Source organism: Sphaerodactylus townsendi, linkage group LG16 (genome assembly GCF_021028975.2).
Source record: "Sphaerodactylus townsendi isolate TG3544 linkage group LG16, MPM_Stown_v2.3, whole genome shotgun sequence".
Lineage (NCBI taxonomy): Eukaryota > Metazoa > Chordata > Lepidosauria > Squamata > Sphaerodactylidae > Sphaerodactylus > Sphaerodactylus townsendi.
In genome coordinates this window covers 33,012,701-33,027,986 of record NC_059440.1, presented here as the reverse complement: position 1 = coordinate 33,027,986, position 15,286 = coordinate 33,012,701, and the positions used below count along the sequence as shown (strand labels likewise).

General features: G+C 45.0%; 1 long non-coding RNA gene across 1 annotated transcript; it reads right to left on the bottom strand.

Moving 5' to 3' along the window:
* Positions 1–1,173: 1,173 nt before the first annotated feature.
* Positions 1,174–14,773, bottom strand: LOC125446044. The gene is made up of 5 exons (XR_007246358.1): positions 14,466–14,773; positions 11,128–11,203; positions 7,207–7,447; positions 6,172–6,317; positions 1,174–2,449 (listed from the first exon to the last, which is right to left on the bottom strand). It is a non-coding gene; the product is annotated as an uncharacterized LOC125446044 (long non-coding RNA).
* Between the last annotated feature and the right edge of the window lie 513 nt (positions 14,774–15,286).

Here is a 15,286-nt window from a genome sequence, read left to right as displayed (position 1 = left end):
TCTTAACCTCCTACGCCACTCCTACGCCACAACTGACTCATCAGTTGGCAATTTTAGTGGCTGAGATGGTATCTGAACCATGGTCTCCTAGTTTGACACTCTAGCCCTAAGTAGAACGCTCGGGTTAATTACATGCACCACTTGCTAAGATGTCTGCTCCTCTGGTATCTGTGAAAAGCATATGTGTTCAGTCAGGGAAAAAAGAGTGGGTAACCCAGCCCTGCATGTAGTATTTTAGGTGGTAGAATTCTGGACCTCCTCTCCCCTTGCCCTCAAACATCTACCTAATTTGTGTGCCGTCTCCAGTCATACATATGACGCATGTACACTGTAACAAACTGAGTCCATACAATAGTTTCTTCATGAAAGATGAAATACCTTTATTAATATGGCTTAACTTGTTAGGTTCCTTGAGAGAACTGAGTATCAAAATTACAGACAGAAATCAGGAAACTTCTGATCCAGCCTCCTTTGAAACTTTCTCAGGCCAGAAATCAGTTACAAGCAAGGCCAACGCAGTCTGGGAATAAAGCCAAGCAAAAGATAGCACCGACATACAGAGCAAAGCAGGTGTTAGCAAGAACTGCCACATTACAATCCCATCTTTACATACACCATTTGGGGACAGATTAATGCCATTGTAGTTTTAAGAGGTGCATGTTGTATTTAATAATTGGGGAGTTAACTAGGTAAAAGGTCTGCAGCCTATTAAGCTATTCACCCGACTTAATTACTGAACTAATTAAAAGGCATAGTCGCAGGTATGTCAATAGAAGCAATATCTTGAACATATTTAATGAAGATAAGCGAGTCTCTCCACGAAACGCTGCAGGGCAACTACTGATAGTTGTTAAAGCCATTTTACATGCACAGCCCGAGTTACATAGGGGTGTGAGTGTAAGTTTATGAGTCCAATGTGGCCCTCTCTAGGAAGGCTCAAGTGTAAATTTCTCTAACAGAAGAAGAAGAAGAATTTGGATTTATATCCTTCCTTTCTCTCCTGTAGGAGACTCAAAGGGGCTTACAATCTCCTTGCCCTTCCTCCCTCACAACAAACACCCTGTGAGTTGGGTGGGGCTGAGAAAGCTCCGAAAAGCTGTGACTAGCCCAAGGTCACCCAGCTGGTGTGTGTGGGAGTGTACAGGCTAATCTGAATTCCCCAGATAAGCCTCCACAACTCAAGCGGCAGAGCTGGGAATCAAACCCAGTTCCTCCAGATCAGAGTGCACCTGCTCTTAGCCACTACGCCACTGCTGCTCCCTAGTATTAACTAGGTAAAGGGTTTGCAGCCTATTAAGCTACTTACCCGACTTAATTACTAAACTAATTAAAAGGCATAGTCGCAGTATGTCAATAGAAGCAATATCTTGAACATATTTAAGGAAGATAAGTGAGTCTTTCCACTAAACGTTGCAGGGCAACTATTGATAGTTGTTAAAGCCATTTTACATGTACAGCCCGAGGTACATAGGGGTGTGAGTGTAAGTTTATGAGTCCAATGTGGCCCTCTCTAGGAAGGCTCAAGTGTAAATTTCTCTAACAGAAGTCCAGATAGCTTTACATTCTTTTGCTTCTAATGTTTATTTGTGGACAAAATGCTGTGCACATGCTCAGGAATACTCTAGAACCCAAGTAGTGAACCTTATTGGAGGTATAGTCCCTACAAAGCTAATGCTGGGAACTGTGGTCATAAAGTCAGTAGGAATTAAAGGGGAAGGGGGGGGGATCTCTTCTCAGAGTTCATGCAGCAGATGCTGGCTCTGAATATGCCCAGACATCTTCACTGCAGAGAGTAGAGACATTCAGGAAGAGTTCTTGGCTTTACCCAGACATCTGGCTGATTGCCTTTTTTCCCTGCTTAGCCCCTTTGCAATGTGTAAATATGGAAAGGGAAACGAAAGCAGCTGAGAAAGGTGTCTTGTGTGTGCTTTTTCTGAGCCAAGGCAAAATCAGGCAGAGGAGCTGGGCTTGCCTCGGAATGGCCAAAGTTGGCCATTCCCCAAAATCCTTTCCATTCCTACTTTGGACAGCTTCCCAAGAGGCCAGAACTTAGTGACAGCAGTTTTCCCCAGTACAGAATATGGTGACAAAAACATCCAGCCTCGGCACACCCTTACTCACTTCAGACTTGGGTCTTTTTCTGTAGCCTGGTGCTCCAGTCCTTCCAATTCCTTGACGGTTTTGGTGTAGGATGAACTGAGCCAAGTCCAGAAATCGCCGGTTCTCTTTTGTGCCTGATCCAGAGATGAGAATCCCAATGGGCCCGATAACGTGCAGCACTTCTGGGGCAGTATTCTTGCTGATTGCTTCCTCGATCGCTCGGCACAACAACCAGCTAAGACACTGCCAGAGAAACACTCACAGAAACGGCATATGCAATGCCGGCCAAGGGGAGACGATCTGGCCCCCATCACACTTCCTCTCTTGCCAATTAATGGATGCGAGAGTCCTGGGAATAAGGGGAAGAACAACAGACACAGCACAACAAATCTTCTTTTTTGGGAAAAAAAGACTACTGATTCCAGCACCTTTTTGGGCAAATCTATACAGTAGAGGGCTGTGGTGGCGAACCTGTGGCACTCCAGATGTTATGGACTACAATTCCCATCAGCCCCTGCCAGCATGGCCAATTGGCTATGCTGGCAGGGGCTGATGGGAATTGTAGTCCATAACATCTGGAGTGCCACAGGTTCGGCCAATTGATTGAGAGTAGGGTGTTGTTTGATTTCATGGCGGTTACGGTACTGACGTTGGGTCATCTGTGGCTGGCATCTTTCTCTGAAGATCCTCTGAAGATGCCAGCCACAGATGCATAAAACGCCAGGGAGAGAATGCTGCTAGAACATCGCCATACAGCCCGAAACCAGACAGCACCCCTGTGATTCCTCGAAAGTTTCTGACACATTAGGCAGACATCAGCTTCCTGCATTGGCCAATTGGCCATGCTGACAGGGGCTGATGGGAATTGTAGTTCCTGAACATCTGGAGAGCCGCAGGTTCCCTACCCCTGCTATACAGTATACTTATATACATTTAGTAGATATTCCCTGTACCAAGAGAACTCTGGGAAATGTAGTTCTGGGTGATGCTGCTAATGTCTCTGATACAGAGTTCTCTGAAATCTTGAACTACAATCCCCCCTATTCTGTTGGAAGGCGCCATGACAGTTAACCAGGTAGAAAACCAGTACAAGGTTATAGCTGAAAGATGGCTTTGAGCTGTCTTGGGTGGGAGGGAAGGCCAAGAGCAACCCATGGAGAGCAGAGCTGGGTGAGAGAATCCAACTGAGGAATCTCTCCAACACTGTCCCACCTCGTCTAGGTGTCTGTATGGCAAACCTTTGTTGGTGCAGAAGCAGGTGCCATGGAGCTGAGTCTCCACAAACACTGTGGTTCTCAATGTCTAGCGAGCAAACAGCCAGACATATCTATAAGCAGCCCTGCAGGCCCTCAAAGAGTTCCCAGGCTTGTTGTGACAGATATTAAGATCTGACTGAGGTCTTAAACCCTGGACCAGCTTGGAATGACCTGGCCAGGCCCTGCCCACCTAGGTTGAGGGCAGTATCTTAAAAGGCCCATGGCATCCTACACTCCTATTGCCCTTTGTGACCTCTTGGCAGGTCTTCTGGCATCTCCAGGTGACAGATATTGGTGATGGTGACTTTGGAGGCTGCTAGGGGGAGGCAGGTCTGCTCTAGGAAGCTTTTCAGCACTGAGTTGGGAAATTTCTGGAGGTCTGGGAGGCAGAACATAGAGAGGATGTGGCTTGGAGAGTGAGAGAGGCTAAAGCAGCCCTCCAAAGCAGCCATATTTTTCCTAGCGAAACCTCTGTAGATCAGTTGTAATTCCAGGACATCTCCAAGCCTCACTCTGAGGCTGGCAACCCTAAGCTCCAGCAGCATTGGAGAAAAAAATCCCTGTTTTTTGCTTGTAAGTATTTTCATGTTTTGGAATTGGTGTTCCCTGTTTATGGTGATGTTTTGTCTAACACAGTGGTGGCGAACCTTTGGCACTCCAGATGTTATGGACTACAATTCCCATCAGCCCTGCCAGCATGGCCAATTGACCATGCTGGCAGGGGCTGTTGGGAATTGTAGTCCATAACATCTGGAGTGCCAAAGGTTTGCCACCACAGCTCTAACATGTTTTTCATTTTGTTTTACAGAACAGCCTTGAAGTTTTCACGAGGCCAGTAATTATCTAGATTCTGGCTAGCTGTTGCTGTCATTGTGTTAAAAAAGAAAAAAAAGTTACTGTGTTCCTATGTGCCTGTATTGTACAAAAATTGTTTTGAAATGATTCTTAAACATTGCTATGATGTTATAAAAGACCTTGTGATTTTTTAGTCTTCAGCCTGGTGGGTACAAATTTTCTCTTATTATTTTCCTGGCAAGGACATGACCCTTGAGAGAGCGGGTCTTATCACTAGATCAGGATCATTCGCCAGGATCATTAGCCAGGAAGCAAGGCAGCACAGGCTTTTTGCCTTGGCCAAACTCCACACAGAACCCAGAGTCAAGCAAGGATGAATCAGCACCTCCATTCATATTTTCTTTTGATTCCATATGCTATTACTGCGGTCAGGTTCGGCCTGTCCTGTTACTGTGGCTGTCACTGCTAAGTCTTTGGGAATTTATATATTAAGAAGGAGGAGGAGGAGGAGGAGGAGGAGGAGGAGGACGAGGATGAGGAGGAGAAGAAGAAGAGGAGGAGCAGCAGCAGGAGGAGGAGTTTGGATTTATATCCCCCCTTTCTCTCCTGCAGGAGACTCAAAAGGGCTTACAATCTCCTTGCCCTTCCCCTCTCACAACAAACACCCTGTGAGGTGGGTGGGCTGAGAGAGCTCAAAAAAGCTGTGACTAGCCCAAGGTCACCCAGCTGGCATGTGTGGGAGTGCACAGGCTAATCTGAATTCCCAGATAAGCTCCCTACAGCTCAGGAGAAGGAATCAAATCCAGTCTCTCCAGATTAGAGTGCACCTGCTCTTAACCACTCACGCCTAATTGTATTTACTTTACAACTTACCGGGCAACACTGTAAGTAAATCTGTATCTTCCGAAAGAGTTTAAGGTGGTTTACAACATTAATGAAATGCATGAAATCATTAAAAAAAACCCCAAAATCAATTAAAATTGCAACTTAGGACTGCTTTCATTCAATGCAGTCCTCAAAAAAAATTAAATTTTCTGTGCCACTGAACACAAAGGGGATGTGCAAATAATGTAGAAAGATCAGATTTTTACAGGAAATTTTCTGTCTGACCGGACAGAAATTGGTCCAAGCTTCATCCCATACAAAGGAAAGCAAAATTAAAATGGGGACCCTTGCATTGAATCAGCAATCCTGTGAAATTTGGCGCCCTCCCTGTAGTGAAGACGGGCCTGAATTCTTGGGAATCTCCTTAATGGATCTGGGTAGTTCCCAACGAAGTCTAAGGATGGTCTTCTCACTAGGCACAGTGTGAAACAGACTTTTCTCTGTGATACCTCTGAAGATGCCGGCCACAGATGCAGGTAAAACATCAGGAACAAGATCTACCAGACCATGGCTACACAGCGCAGAAAACCCACCACAACCAGTCTAAGGATGGTGTTGGCTATGCTGAGGCTTGATGATCTATTGCCATGTCCTCGAGGGGGAAAGACCTTACAAATCTGCCTTGTTTTCTTTTAAAAGAGCAAGTTCCAGAAGAAACCCCAGTGGGATCCGGGAGGGTGGGGGCCACATGACTCATCACCACCCACCGGATGGCTCTTGAGTCAGGAAAACTGTTGGATTAACAGGAGAAAGAAACAATATCAGGCTCACAGGAGAAAGGCCATATAAGGGCTTGGAAGGAAGGGAGTCATTCATGTCACAGAATCTGAAGGCAAGCTGCATTCACTTAGTCCCACCCTTCCCCTAAGGAGCTCAGAGTGGTGTACATGATTCTCCCAACCTCCACAACCCTGCAAGGTAGGTCGGGCTAAGAGATGGCTCCAGGTCATGAAGCCAGCAGCATGACAGAGCTAATATATTAATCAAGGGATCCCCAATTCTAGTTCAACTTTCTAACCATTATATTACACTTTTTTGGGATACTGAATTGTGTCATATTCCAAGTGTACACAGTGATATTGGAATGACAAGTAAAAAGTACACTCTATTTTTTGTTTAAAAAGGACTCACTCACCTTCCAATTTCTGGTTCTCAAGGTGTCAAAAACTGGCTAGAAAATTGTGCAAGGGAACACCTGTTCACATTTCAGCGACCAGTCTGAAGCCAGAAGGAATTTCAGAGACCACAGTGCCCTTTATAACTCTTTGACCTTCTTCGTACCTAGCCGAATCCAAACACATTAAGCAAGGTGAGAAAATGGTGCCAAACATCACTTCAGTCAAATAAGTCATTCAGCTTGCAGAAATCATTAACAGACCAGGACTGGGGATACCTCAGCCCAGACTTTTATTCATTTTTGCACTTAAAAATACAGATAGAGGAAGCAGTTTCTGAGTCATAAATGTCTCCAGCTGCTGCCTCCAGCTTAATTGTTATTTCCTTGAAAAAAGAAGAAAATATAAAAACACACAAGAAAGAAAGAAAGGAAGAAAGAAAGAAAGAAAGAAAGAAAGAAGAAAGAAAAGAAGAAAGAAGAAAGGAAGGAAGGAAGGAAGGAAGGAAGGAAGGAGGAAGGAAGGGAGGAAGGGAAGGAGGAAGGAAGGAAGGAAGGCAAGAAGGAAGGAAGGAAGGAAGGAAGGAAGGAAGGAAGGAAGGAAGGAAGAGGAAGGAAGGAAGAGAAAGAAAGAATGAGAAAGGAAGGAAGGAAGGAAGGAAGGAAGGAAGGAAGGAAGGAAGGAAGGAAGGAAGGAAGGAAGGAAGGAAGGAAGGAAGGAAGGAAGGAAGGAAGGAAGGACAAAAGAACAAGAAAGAACAAGAAAGGAAGGAAGAAGAAAAAAAGAGAGAAAGGAAGGAAGGAAGGAAGGAAGAGAAAGAAAGAGAAAGAGAAAGAGAAAGAAAGACAGGAAGGAAGGAAGGAAGGAAGGAAGAAAGAAAAAGACAGACAGACAGACAGACAGACAGACAGACAGACAGACAGACAGAGAGACAGAGAGACAGAGAGACAGAGAGACAGAGAGACAGAGAGAAAGAAAGAAAGAAAAGAAAGAAAGAAAGAAAGAAAGAAAGAAAGAAAGAAAGAAAGAAAGAAAGAAAGAAAGAAAGAGCCTACCTGCTCCATAAATCTCTCCAAACAAGCATCTTCTCTCCAAGGCAGACAGCAGGGCAATTTCCCAGCCTTCAAAAGAAACTCTCTGGCAGCCGGCTGCTCCTTCTGGGTGGGGCTCCACAGTCAGCACTTTAACCTGGTGTTGACAGACACACACCTCCTGCCAAAGGCTGACCTTGCCCTTCTGCACTAAGGCATCCCACAGATCGCCCTCACCTTGCCACACCTGAATGGATCCTGTTCACTTGAGAAGGAAGGGGGCAGGTAAGATGGCTTTGCGGCAAAAGTGGCTGGACTACTTGAAAACCAGAGCAGACAGAAGAAATGGGGCTGGGCAGGGGGAGAGTGAAGGATTATGAACATTTGTCCATGTGTTTGAGAGTCAGAGTTGTTGGCAAGTCACGTCTCCAGCTTTTAAGGCGTTTTAAAATTAGCTGTCGTTTTGGTTTTGTAAACCACCCCCATGCTCTTTTTTTACTAAAGTCCAGGTGGATAAATATGTCCATGTTCATTTTTTTGGTTTAGGTTTTGAGACAATATCAATGTTGGGTCTCTTTTGCATACCCTTCCAGGCATTCCTAACTAATTTTTTTTTTAAATGCCAAAATTGTGTTTTTTTTAAAGGGAATGTTTAACAAGAGGAAAAACGGCACCCAAAACAGAAAATGATGAGAAAATAAAAACTGAGACATTCAATCTGCAGAAAGAAGAAATTAAATGAAAACAGGGAATTGGGGTTCTGCTTGATGAGACTGCAAAATTTGACAGTGTCCTATTTCTTGAAAAGTGGAAGAGTTCAACCCTCTGATGTAAGGAGCGCAACTGGTCACCTAGGGCAGAGTGACAATCCGAAACTGCCTCACTCCGTCCATTACACCACACAGTCTCTCACCCAACCCACCGAAACTTCTTTGCTGCTGGCCAACAGATACACAAAGCCTGGTTTAATCCTTCCACCGGCTCAACCAGGTGGGCCAGCTTCTGCAGATGTCAGCCTGCAGAGGAATTACTAGAGGAGTAGGAGGAGGCAGTGCAAAAAGTTCTAGGACGGACCAAAGGCCAACTCACACCCTAAAAGCACACACAGTTCCAAGACTGAGTCACACACACAGGCCCAACTTACTGGGTTGGCTGTGACATACAAAAGACCGTGAAATTATGCAATTCTTTTCAAAGGCTACCTATTAGCTTAGCCGTTCTCAAGCGTGTACAGGGCTATGCTAGCAGGCAAGGAGGGACCTGCTAATGTCTTGACATTTTCTTTCTAAAACTGAAGTTGCTTTATGCTGAATCACACCCTCTGTCCAACCAGCTCAGTACTGTCTATTTAGCCTGGCAGCAGCTCACCGGGGGAGAGGTCTTTCCCATCACCTGCCATCTGATCCTTTTAGCTGCAGATGCTGTGGACTGAACCCGGGACCTGCATAACAAGCAGATGCTCCACCACCAAGCAACAGCCCCTCCTAATAACAACCACAATAATAATAATAATAATAATAATAATAATAATAATAATAATAATAATAATAATAATAATAATAATAATAATAGCCAGCAATTGCGGTCCCAATGACAATCGGCACACTGGATGCCACATCAAAAAATCTTGGATGACACCTGAACCATCTACATGTTGCTAAAATCTCCATCTATCTCAGGGGTCTGCCACCTGCGGCTCTCCAGCTGTTCATGGACTACAATTCCCATCAGCCCCTGCCAGCTTGGCCAATTGGCCATGGTGGCAGGGGCTGATGGGAATTGTAGTCCATGAACATCTGGAGAGCCGCAGGTTGCAGACCCCTGATCTATCTCAATTACAAAAGGTCCCACATATACTATGCTGATACATGATAACATCCTAGGTTCTTGGGAAGAACCCAACGAGTATGAAGGCCAACCCCAGCTGAACACCTGGTGGCTGTGATTTCATAAATTAATGAAAATAATATACTAGTTTAGTAAAGACTCATGTGAGCCCAGAGAACCCATCTACTGAAGGGGATCCCAATGCCCCTTGTGACAAACGCCCATATTTGGGAAGTGGTTTCCAATGAGAGGCCCCTTCCGCACATGCAGAATAATGCACATTCAATCCACATTCACAATGGTTTGCAAGTGGATTTTGCTGTTCCGCACAGCTGCAAAGTGCTTTGAAAGTGGATTGAAAGTGCATTATTCTGCATGTGCAGAAGGGGCCAGAGACTGCCCTGAAATAGTTAAGTCCTGCCCAGTCCTGATTGGCTGGAGGAAATTGCCTGGGAGAAGAGAAGGAGGCAGCTGGAGTGCTGTGGGGGGTACTTTTTTCTCTGGGGAGAGTTGGAGTGAGGGAGACTCCAGAAAAGGAGTCTGAGCCCAAAACCCTGTCAGGGCTGCAGAAAACATAAATATTAGGGTGACCCTAAGAAGCTTCTAGGCAGGGACCCACTGTTGGTCATAGGACCACTTGAGAGTTTAAACGAACTGTCTGAATGACAATAAGTACTTCTTCTGTTCTTTTTGTTTTTCTTTTGTTTAAGTTCCTCAACCCTACCAAAGAAATGTTTGATGTTACCGTTTATTTTAAATAAAACCTTTTGTTGTGGGGCTGTAAGGCAATACGGGCTCTGGTGTTTATTATTAGGGAGATCCTTAAAGTCAATAAGGAATAATTCCTGAGGGAATAACTCCCTGGGGCTTGGAACCTGAGAAAGGGGAAATCCTTTCTTTCATCCCCCTCCCACCCCGTTTGGGATTGGTGTTGCACCCCTCTTCATTACTTGATGTTCTGGCTTCTCCTTCCATTTGGCCTTTTCCTGGGAAGTTGGCAATTCCAAGGCATCTATGTTTGAGGTACACTTTGATGACCCTATCATTCCTGGAAGTAGAAATTCAGCAAGGTCATGGGGCCTCAGAAGAGGCCATCTAATGTGTCTTTGTATGCTTTGCCTTACAATTCAAAGGCTCATTCCGCACATGCAGAATAATGGACTTCCAAACTGCTTTCAGTGCTCTTTGAAGCTGTGCGGAATAGCAAAATCCACTTGCAAAACAGTTGTGAAAGTGGTTTGAAAACGCATTATTTTGCGTGTGCGGAAGGGGCCAAAGGTACATTTCGAAAAGCGACTTGTGGAAACACAGCGAGTGGGATCCTCAGTGAGCAATTTTTCCTTTTAGAGATGCTACACACAGAAATCCTTTCCACATATCAAAGTCAGCCTCTCACTGTGATGCAGGGAAGAAAATGTATGACTCGTATGTTTAGGAAATACGGTAATAGGACCAAGCTGAGATGAGGGGGCACATGTATTGTGAAAAACCTACACAACCCTACCCTTACACAATACCCCACTGACTGTTTGCAAAACAGGATAAAGCAATTTGCCCACAAAAAGGGCAGGAAGGGTCTTCACTTGGATCTGGGAGCATAACATCATCACGTAGACAAGTTCTGGTTGGCTGTGTGGCACTGTGACATTATAATGCTGAGTATATGGTCCTTTCTTGACCAGATCAGGTAGCTAGAAAGAAATTCTAAAAATAGTTTAAAATGCATGGTGTCAACAAAAAAGGTTCTGATTCTTTGGAGAATATTTAGGCCGCTGAAACTTCCTTTTTGTGAGCCAAATATCTTCATGCACAAAAACTGAGCTCAGTCTTAAACTGCTCTATTCTCTGTGTCTAGAATGAGATGTCCGTAGGGGACGCCCACGGATGTTGGAATCTGGTTTCCTGAAAAGCAGGTTTAATGAACAGCCCTAACAAGTATGTCCGGGTCCCTCAAGCTGGACAAGAACCGCAAGGCCTCAGTTCAAATCTCAGCTCAGTCATGAACTCACACCTGCAGTAAAATGTAAGTATTGCAGCCATTGCCTTTAGGCTTCCATTTATGATGCTGATTCTCTTTCCACTATACTTAAAGCAATTTATGTGAACACATTGACTAACCTCACTGGGTCACTGCGGGGATGATGGCAGAGGAAAAGTCCACTTTGTCCCACTTGGGTCTGACACACAGTCTGGTCTAGAATAAAATGGGAAAATTTAGACTAGCACAGCAGCCCTAAGATCTATGTAGCAACAACAACCTTATATAGATATAGAGGTATAAAAATACATTTGTGGTGTCCACTCAGCTAGAAGGTCTTTCCCCACTTACCGTAAGCCCCGCGCAAGTAGTGCGGGGTCCCCCGGCACTCCCCACGAGAGGGGCGGCGACAGCGCAGCCACCCCGATGCTGCCGCTGTCGCGCCCCTTCAGCGCGCGGCATCCCTGGCGCTCTTGCAAAGGGCGCCTTTTGATGACCCGCGTAGAGCGCGGGGTCGTGGGGACGCCCGGGCGCGCAGCATAGGGGGGATCATGCTGAGTGGGGAAACGCCCACAGTCTTTTAGCCCAATGGTCATTTTGAATTAATTGTTGGATCACTTTAAACCACAAGTTATGGAGCCAGTGGTCTGTCAAAATGTTTTCTGGATGTTGAGCGGAAGTTAGAAGAACTTTACCGTCACAGATTACAAAATTTTAACATGTAAGCTAGTTCTTCCATCATGATCAGCAATTGGCAGACCTTGGGGCAAAATCTGAATTATTACTGGCCCCCTGAGAGGAGCTGGAAGACCAGGTCTTGGTAGCAAGCTGAAATGTCTTGAACTTTTTCTTTTTTTTAATACAGTGTTTGAAAAAAAAATAATATATCTAAATGAGTAAGTATACAATAACAAAAATATACAAAGCCGCATGGACAAGTCTCTTAACGAAGGAACTGAGTCCTAAATTACTGTCACATAAAGTCCTTTGATCTTTGTGCAGTAAAGATCCTATGGGTGGATCAAAGAAAGTGTGGATTCTTCCAAAAAGAAACTTGCCCGCTGTGTTGACACAGGTTTTGTTTGTGTATATGTATTGTGCTGTTTATGTGGGATTGTTGATTGAATGTGGCTTTGTATACTAATGTGGCCTTGTTCATTCTGTTATTGTACACTTATTCACTTAGATGCATTATTTTCAAACACTTTGTTAACATTTGGAACTTCACTCTTTAATGCCAGTAGCAGTGGTGTAGGATATTTTTTTCTAGTTTATGTTTGGTTCTGCTATACCTCTACATCTATTGTATTTTGCCTTCTCAAAATTAGTTGCTGAATGGAGGTGTAGGAATGAATAAGTAACACGGGACAATTACATGCACCTCTTTTAAAAAGCCATCCTAGTTTACCCAAAATCTGTCCAAGATTCATATTTCAGAGTGTGAATAACATGCAACAGTTCACAGAGCAGAGATCACACCTCATAGTAAAATGTTTCTATTTTATACAATACATACTCAAGACTTCTTATTTAAAATATGACAGAGAAATTAAAACAGAATACATCCCCATGTTCAGTTTGAGGGATCACTATTTCAGTATTCGAGACAGAAAAGATACTAATCTCTCCCCTGCACATGCTTTCTATGTTTGGAAAATCCGCTGGCATTTCTTTGGAAAAGGAAGATTCTCTCCCCAACCAAAGCAGCTGAGGGTATATGTCACACTAAGCAAGCTCTGTGCTTCATTCTTGCTCTACCTGAGCATAACTCTCCTTGGCAGCTACATGTTATGGGGCAAGATCAGTATCGGGCCAAATACAATGTTCTCAGCAGGGAGCCCCCCAAAAAACCTGTGAGGAATCCTGTGGTTCTTTGGAACAGTTTACAAACCACAGCTCTGACATCTTTTATACCCATGGCAGTGTTGTGTACCAAGTCATAGAAGAGGCAGGTCTGTATATGTCAAGGAGCTCAACACATGCAAAATGGTGGTGCACTCAGAGTGTTGGGCCCTCTTCAAGGAGAGGAGGAGTTTGGATTTATACCCTGCTTTTCTCTCCTGTAAGGGAACTCCAGGCAGCTTTCAAACTCCTTCCCTTCCTCTTCCCACAACGGACACCTTGTGAGGTAGGTGGGGCTGAGAGAGTTCAGAGAGAGAGAACTGTGACTAGTCCAAGATCACCCAGCAGGCTTCATGTGGAGGAGTAGAGAGACAAACCTGGTTCATCAGATTGGAGTCCGCTGCTCTTGTGGAGGAGTACGGAATCAAACCCGATTCTCCAGGTTAGAGTCCACTTTTCTTAACCACTACACCATATTAGCTTCCCTGCATATCAAGTCCTGATATTTTACCAACTCAACTGGTCTCAAGTGCCAGCTGCATAGAGAAAAGTTGTATAAAATCACAGGTGTCAAACTCATGGCCCTCCAGATGTTATGGACTACAGTTCCCATCATCCCCTGCCAGCATCATGGGAACTGTAGTCCATAACATCTGGAGGGCCACGAGTTTGACACCTATGGATGATAGTGTTGCCACTAGATTTGAGGGTGTTGCATGGTGAAGGCAGAGTCTGGGGAGGGGAGGCAGCTTGGCAGCGATGTGTTGCCATACAGTCCACCCTCCAAAGCTATCATTCCCTTCAGGGGAACTGACCTCTGTAGTCTGGAGATTAACTGTAATTCCAGGAGAGCAGCAGAACTCCGGTGGAGGTGGGAGGTGGTGCACAGGTAGGAAGCAAGCAAGCCTTTTCCATCCCGCCCACCTCCCAACATGGCATCCACTAAGTGGCACTCTGGTGAACATGTTTCATTATTTCCCTACAACAGTGGCGGCGAACCTATGGCCCGGGTGCCAGAGGTGGCACTCGGAGCCCTCTTTGTGGGCACACGCAAACGGAGTCACCCCTCCCACACACACATCTAGGCTGGCCTGGGCCGCTGGCTCGGTTATTAGCATTAAACCTAAGACCTAGTTTTGGGGAAGCAGTGTAGGAAACCCTGTTAAGCGCTGTTAAACCCCACTGATTTTCTTGCCAAGAACTAAAGTGTGATCCTTTACCTGGGAGTAAGCTCGGTTGCTGGTAATGGGGCTTGCTTCTGAGTAAACCCTCCTAGGGTCGTGATTCACCCATTGGAAGAGCTACACGGTTGCTTCAAAGCAAAGTCACCAATTACCACCAAACTTACTCCTGAGTAACGCAGGCCTCAGAGCCAACTGTTTTTTCTAAACTAAAACCTCAGTATTCAGGTTAAATTGCTGTGTTGGCACATTGCAATAAATAAGTGGGTTTTGGGTTGCAATTTGGGCACTCAGTCTCAAAAAGGTTCGCCATCTCCGCCCTACAATATTCTTACTCTGCATTAGCATGCATACAAAGATCCTGCATCCCATGACATGCACCAACTCTAAAGATCTGCAGAATCTATGCACCGTTGTTGCAACAAAAAAACCAAAAACAGAGAAAGTTGGTTTACCTTCTAGAAAAAGGAATAGTGAGGCTTGGATGATGGGAGTTCCAAAATATTGGTCCCCCAAGACAGTGCCGGTGAAGATGTGATCCCAGGCAGCCTCAGTCTTTCCTGGCTCTCTGAAGTACGGGGACTGAACAAGTCCAGACAAGTCCAGGCACAATTCTTTTCTAAGACTTCTCTGTCGTCTCCCTTCCTTAAACTGATTGTAAGCGAGCGAGCAGCAGCAGAACTGAGATAGCCTGCAAAGGGAGACAGCGGCTCATCTGGCATGCAGCCAAACCCTACCGATGTGCATTATGAGTTACACGGCATTCTTCCTAGGGAGAAAGAGGGGAAAGAAAAAAAAACATGTCATTTTTAAATATAATGGGTTCAAGGCTCAACTCGGATGGAAATAGATGTGACGACATAAGGCTGCTTTCTACTGATTCAGACAGCTGATCCCTCCAGTTCACACTCTGACTGGCAGCTGCTCTCTGGAGTCTCAGGCAGAGAAAGATCTGAGATGCTTTTAGCTGGAGATGCTGAAGTCTCAACCAGGAATTTCCTGCCCACAAAGTGTGCGCTTTTCCACAGAGACATAGTTCCTTCCCAATGGATTCATACGCCTTTATATAGTTAGCAAGTCAGAAAGAACATCCTACGTGCCACCAAACTGTGGGCTGCATACTATGGATTTAGGTCACCCCACCTCTCTGATTCTGCAATATAAGAGCAATAATACAATAAAGAGCAATAATAACACACCTGCCTTACGGGGTTAAAGTAAGGATGAGGGGATCTAATGGCTTGATCCAGCTCTACTTGCAGGCAGCTAGTAACAC